A 7,434-nucleotide genomic window follows, 5' to 3' on the forward strand; every position below is an offset into this window, starting at 1 on the left:
AAATGTATATCATTTTAAGTACCTAAAAGCCCGTCAGTAGACTCATAAAGGCATCATATAACCCGCTTTCGGCGGATGAGATCCTTTCCATCACCGTACCCATCAATGTACGGTGTTCTTCTAAGATGGCCGCTCGCTCCAAGAGCTCTCTCAGTACGTCCGACCGCATACCAGACGGTGCCGGACTCTTTTGTTTGCTCTCTTCGAGAGCCGGACGCTGGGGACTTCGGGTGACTATAGGATTATCTTCTGGCCTCACCGGATCCGGAGAGGCCCTCCGTGACGACACTTCAAGGTCGCCCGCTTCTTGAGCGGAGGAGTCCGGGGGAGGCGTTTTGCTCTCCATCATCTCCGGAAGAGGATCCCCCGAAGACAAGCTCTGCTGAGAAGGGCTAAGATCCGAACTACAATAAATACTTCGGTTATTTTCCTTAGAGGTAAGGTAGTATATCTCCACTATTAAAGTACTTTTTGGTTACTTACAGCTCGTTGGAGGGCTGATCCCCGCACGGACTTTGTGCGGCAAGAGCACCCTCCAAGGCAGGACCCTCTGGTGGAGATTTCTTCTCCAGCTTGGAAACCTGGGTTTCCGGATCTTCAGAGGTAGTCCTCTTCCTTCCCCGGGGTGAGAGAATGTCCAATTCCTCCCCTCGGTTATCCTCCCTCACGGAGGTGCTCGTTCCCTCAGTCCGAATAGGTAGTGATGGAGGCCCGCTTTCGCCCTCATTATTCCCCCCTTTGTCTTCCTTTGAGGGCTCCGGGCAAGGTGCTAGCTCAAGCATCTTTTCCAGTACCGGATTTTCCAAACCCTCAGGAAGGGGGGCCAAACACCGAATCATCTTCGCTTTGTTATCCATTCCTGGTAAAAGAGCGATTTCTTAGGATAACGTCATGGTAAATAAAAGATGGTGTGTTCGGCTAGAGGATTACTTACTTGGTCGGCAGTACGGTTGCTGCTCAGGCCCACGTCCTCGGTAGTATCCGGACACTCTATTTGGGGTCCGAAGAATGATTTGTACATCTCCTCGTGCGTTAGGCCGAGGAAATTCTGAATAGTATGCGGCCCTTCTGGGTTGAACTCCCATATGCGGAGGGGCCAGCGTTTGCAAGGTTGGACTCGACGAACCAGCATGACTTGCGCCACCATAATCAAACTAAAATCTCCTTCGAAGAGATTTTGGATGCGGATTTGCAGTATAGGCACGTCCTTGGTAGGACCCCAGCTCAGCCCTCTGCTAATCCATGACATCAGTTGTGGTGGAGGGCCTGAGCCACCCACTTGGCACTTCTGGGAGCTGTGATGTAAAACCACTCTTGTTGCCATAATCCGAACGCCTCTGGAAAGGAACCTTTGAGCCACGGAGCTCCTGCTATCTTGCTTATTAATGTGCCTCCGCACGCTGCATACTGCCCCTCGACCATCTTCGGCTTCACGTCAATGGTCTTGAGCCAAAGGCCGAAGTGAGGGGTAATGCGGAGGAAGGCCTCACACATGACAATGAATGTCGAGATGTGGAGAAAGGAGTCCGGGGATAGATCGTGGAAATCTAGCCCGTAATAAAACATCAACCCCCTAACGAAGGGATCTAGAGTGAGGCGTAGTCCTCGGAGGAAGTGGGAGATGAACACGACGTCTTCGTTGGGTTCAGGAGTAGGGACGACCTGCCCTCGGGCAGGCAGCCGATGCGAAACCTCGGAGGTCAGGTATCTGGCCCCCCTCAAGTTCTTGATGTCTTCTTTTGTAACGGAGGAGGGCATCCATCGGCCTTGAAGGCTAGATCCGGACATGATTGAAGATCCAGAGCACCTGACCTGGGCTTTGGGTGTTAGAACTCGAGGCGGGGGAAGGATTCGATTGAGCACGGGAGGGAAAAAAGTAAAAGCCTTGTCCCTTTATAAAGAGGGTGAATATCAAGCGTCCTCTCCGTAGCCGTTTGGGACTTGCCTATAATCTAGGAGTCCTAGACACGGTTGGGTTACCCACGCCCGTATTGATGAGAATCCCATAATAAGGGGACACGATCTCTGCTTCAACGAGACGTGTCAAAAAACTGCCTCGCGTTATGTGCGGGGCTAGTTAAAGGAAATGGTTCGAATAATCACCGGTCCCTGGCATAATGTCGTGTTGCCAAGACAAGTCAGCAAATTAGATTTGCGGAAATATTATTCTCTCTACGGTGGTATGTGGAACATATTTTGCAGGGTCGGACACTATCCTTATATTCAAATTCTTCCGTGGTATATTCAGAGGAGGAACCCACCTTGCAATGCCGAAGACAATACTGCGTGCCGGACTCATCGTCATTGAAGCCTGGTTCAGGGGCTACTGTGGGAGTCCTGGATTAGGGGGTCTCCGGACAGCCGGACGATCCCCATTGGCCGGACTGCTAGACTATGAAGATACAAGATTGAAGACTTTGTCTCGTGTCTGGATGGGACTCTACTTGGCGTGGAAGGCAAGCTAGGCAATACGGATATGTGCATATCCTCCTTTGTAACCGACCTTGTGTAGCCCTAACCCTCTCTGGTGTCTATCTAAATCGGAAGGTTTTAGTCTGTAGGACAACATACAATCATACCATAGGCTAGCTTCTAGGGTTTAGCCTCTCCGATCTCGTGGTAGATCTACTCTTGTACTACCCATATCATCAATATTTATCAAGCATGACGTAGGGTTTTACCTCCATCAAGAGGGACCGAACATGGGTAAAACATCGTGTTCCCTACCTCCTGTTACCATCCGCCTAAGATGCATAGTTCGGGACCCCCTACCCGAGATCCGCCGGTTTTGACACCGACAGTTTCCCTTGCATGTGGCAGGGACTTGTCAAGTCATGCAGTTGCCGAGGCAACATGGGGAAGCAGAGACGCCCACGTCCAATCAACTGCCACACGTCAATCAAGGCCGCAGGCTTTTGGGGCCCGCGGTGCTTCGAGCTTGACCCTTGGCTTTGCCGCGAAGCCAAGCCCGCGCACACCTTGGGCCCGGGGGCTACTGTCGGTGTTCTGGGAATGGGGGTCCCCAGACTTGCCTGCCTGCGGCCCGCGGCATGGCAGAGCCAGCGGGCCGTACGGCCCATCTTCACCAACAAAGCATCCAAGACCCTCGCGAGGGGCCAAGCCTCACGAGGCAGACGACGCAAGACCTCCCCTGGAGTGGCCTAGCTAGGCAGGCACACGAGGGGCGAAGATATCAAGGCGAGGCGAACCTCATGAGGCTCTCGTGACGTGAGCCATGACGATCGACACTAGGCGGGCGCCAGCCGGGCGCCGGCGCGCGCAGCGTCCTTGTTTCCTCTTTGGTGCAAAGGGGGCAAGCCCAGCCGAGGAGTACCGAGGCCTTAGGCAAAGGTTGCCATTTCGGTGCAACAAGACCAAGACCATGGACTGCAAGACGGAGGTCATCGTGGAGCCCAAGATGGCATCACCACCAGAGCTTTGTGCAGGCGAAGACCGCTTTTGTTAGGATAGCTTGTACTAGTTGTCCCCCTTCAAATTAGCCCGCCATTGTTGGCTCCCTTCCCGCTCGATATTTGGGAAGAGTACCAGGGCCTCTATAAATAGGACTAGCCAGCAAAGTGGATGGGAGGATCTCATCTTGGCTTGAGAGAACCTACACACTGCAAGTCCGAAAGCACAAGAACACCTCAACCTCAGGAGGTTGTTCTTCCCTTGTATTGTTCATCATCAGCCCAAGAGGCAATCCACCACCACCACACTGAGTAGGGTATTACACCACAATGGTGGCCCGAACCAGTATAAACCCCGTGTCTTTCTGTGTTTTGAGTTCGTCAAGTTCGTTCGCAAGATCTTAGCGAGCTAGAGCATAGATCGGTAGGAGGGAAAGACTTCGCGCGCACCCCAGTGTTCGAACCTTAAGGGTTAGCTGGAGCCCCACATCCAACAGTCCCTTCGGGGAAATGTCACGCGGTGACTTCTGGAGTCCTTCTAGCCTGCTACAAACCGGGTTCCCAGTGTCCTGTTAGCCCAGTTGCTACAGCCTGGATTCACAGGCTGATGACCGACACGTTCGATGCTGGTTCATGTATGCTTGTCCCCGTAATTTAGTGCCACTTTGGGTTCACGACTAGTCATGTCGGCCCGGGTTCTCTGTCATACGGATGCTAGCGACACTATCATATACGTGAGCCAAAAGGCGCAAACGGTCCTGGGCCATGGTAAGGCGACACCCGTGGGAATACCGTGCGTGAGGCCGCAAAGTGATATGAGGTGTTACATGCTAGATCGGTGTGACTTAGAATCGGGGTCCCGACAGCTTTGGTATGAGAGCCTGGCTGCCTGTAGGATTTCCAAGCCAACCTGGTCGAAGTTGAGTCTAGAAATGCTTTAGTTATATAAGGGAATTGATTGTGGAAGGGAACGTAAGGCTCTTTTTACTCCTTTACCCTATGCCCTTCTGATCCAAGTCATCCTATCCTTCCTACAGTGTTAAGGAACTAGGCTTCTCATCTTTCTATTAGGATCATGTGTTACTAATCTGTAAACTTATAAGATTGATGGTTTCAAGCCCCAGTTCAGTTCCTACTACTTCTGTGTGTTGACAGTTGATCTCAGAACCTTGATATTGTGATGTTAAGTGGTTATGCCACCATTTTACAGGATGTTTCAAATCTTTTTGAGAATTTACAGCCATTATACTGTCCGAGTCATCCCAGGTTTCTAACTAGTCTGATGCATTTGCAAATCCCTTCTTCCCGTTCCCGATGTTTCTTTGGGCCAATTTAACCACACTAATCGGTGAGCTGAGGTACTCTGTTGCCTCGACATATATGTTGGAGCTATTATTATGACCCTAGGCATCTTAGAGATCCACCTAGTAATCCGGCCAAGTTTTGTGTTCATAGTGTGATGATTCTGGCCATCATTCTCGAAAGTATCCTGTGATGCCATTTAGTCAGTAGGCATTCTATTCCTGGGTTTTTGAACCCGAGATTCACCCTACTTACTTCATGTTGATAGTGTTGCTAGTTCCATTAGGATATTAGTAACTTTTGCGATTGTCCTCGAGGTCCATGGTATTTCCTTCTTCCAAATATCATGAACTGCTTATGGCAGAAGTTATTTGAACCAAAAGATCACAATAGGAGTGCTCTTGATGAGTTCTCGATTCTATATTGTGAACCTGCCAGTCCTACCTTTCTGCATGGGTTATCCGGGAGAAACTTGTTGAATTTATTCAAAATGATAACCGATGCGTCTACAACTTAAAGAAATTATATGTTCCTCTGAGTTGTCCCTTTTTAGTTGTATTCTGACCCTCTTGTATCAATTGTTGGTCAAGAATAGTTGTGCATTCATGTTATAGATGCCTATTATTCTTGTGGTCCGTCAAGCCATTCTATTCCGGAATGACTAGGAGAAACAAACTCTAGTGCCTTGTCCATTTCTAGGATTGTGTCAAAGCAGTTGTATTCCGCGGATCAAATTGCCAATCCAGCCTTTGATCTATTCTACCTTGGTGTATTAACATCTTTATGTCAACAATGTCGTGGGCTGCACCACCTCCTATGAACCCATGATACAATGATACCTCTCGCCATCATCGTTCATTCCTCGGTCTCCGTATTATTGTAACCGGAATACCGACAAGTGAACTGTGATGCTTGAAATCAATACCCCTAGCAACCCCATTGCTTGGTAGTAAATGGACAATACTCTCATTCGTAGCATGCTGGTTATTGAGTCATCATCCTAAGAATGATCGTTCTACCTAGTCCATATTTCCTGGTGCACTCTCCAATCAATGAGTTAGGATTGTGTCAATCTCTCGCTCTTTTGATCATAACGTCTTGCCCTAAAAAGCAAGATTATTCTCGAGTTTAATAACATATCGGTGGTTCGTGATTCTCCGAATATCTTCTCGGAAGTATCACCAGGTACGCCCTGACTGTTATGTTGAGCTCGCGATCAAGTTGGTTTCTTGTAAACCACCCACTCCAAGATTCTATGTTGGATACTCTGAACTAGTCGGTTGAGCTAAACAACAACTTGGGGAGTTGGAAGATAAAGCTTTATCTGACATAGTTCATTCCAAAGGGTTATTTTTTTGGGTACTGAAGAAAGATCCTCGTGATCAGTTGTCGGATCTATTGTCTTGACAAAACCTTGATTTGAGTATGGGCTATTGTCAAATCAAATCAGAACCAACGATGATCATAATGTTGTCTCACTCATGGTTGTCTCCTCGAGCATACACCATTATATATTTTGGGTCTGACCAATGCTATCACCGTGTTCATTTAATTGTGGAATTCCATCTATATGGAAACCTGGATATATTGTCGTTGAGCACATTGACAACATTTTCATCATGTCCATGATTCATGTTGAACATGTAAGTTAGAGTTGGAAACTTTTGAGAGCATTTTCTTTGTGTTAGCTCATGAAGCATATGTTCAGATGAAAGAAGTCAATTCCTCTAATTCATGTGCATTTGATGCAAGTTGCCGCCGTGAATTCAAGAAAGTCAGTGTTGCTTCCTCTGGAATCATCCCAAGTCAGTCATGCATGTGCGAAGTATACATTGGTTTGTGAGATTAGCTACCTCCATTCCACATGTATTTCCTAGCACGCCAAGCCACTGATTGATTTATTCAAGGATAATAAGTTCTAAGTGCTAGTCCTGAAGGTACCAGACGGATTTGTACAAGATTCCGTTATCCTCGATGATGGTTCCCAACCTGAACGCGGTAGTGTTTCATTGCAAGACTACTATGTGGTCATGCTTGTCTGGGACAGCGTGCTCACATGTGTGTAGCAGAACCAGCTCATGTTTTCGAGCTTGCTAGTGTAGTTCACTCCCCGGGAATCTTGCAACGGCATCTCGTCGATTTGTGTTACAAACTTTCATTTCTGTTTCTAGAATTGATGAGTCTGAAATATCGTGTTACCAACCAGATCTGAATCTCGGGCAGATATGATGGTTGGAACTTTTCCAATATCTATGATGAAGGTCCCAACAAGTTTGATGTTCTAGCCGACACACCTAGTCCGAAGATCTATCATGGTAGTATCTTGATTGAGCTATTTGACCATCTTCTCCATGAGGATTTTGTGCGACTTCTTCTAGAAGTTACTCTTTGGGGATTCTTGTGCTCTTAGTTTCTTCGATTATACCATAACCATTCAAACAGTGGAATCACTCTCGACTATTGAGTTTTCCCCAGTTACTACAATCATTCCCAGCATTTGCAATTTTTTCCCAGCTTGCACCTGCCATTGTGCCATTTTACTATGGTCTGCCTTCTCAGTAATTGTTGTTCAGGATCATCCTAAAAAGCGGGCTTACCCTGGGCCCTATCCTTTCTCGATGATAAGAAAAAAGTCATCCATTGCGTTGTCTTCAACAAGGTAGTCCACATCATCCATTCTGGTATGAGTATGCCATTTCTTCAAGCTCCTTCACACGATCAT

This window comes from Triticum dicoccoides, chromosome 2A, assembly GCF_002162155.2.
Source record: "Triticum dicoccoides isolate Atlit2015 ecotype Zavitan chromosome 2A, WEW_v2.0, whole genome shotgun sequence".
Taxonomy (NCBI): Eukaryota; Viridiplantae; Streptophyta; class Magnoliopsida; order Poales; family Poaceae; genus Triticum; species Triticum dicoccoides.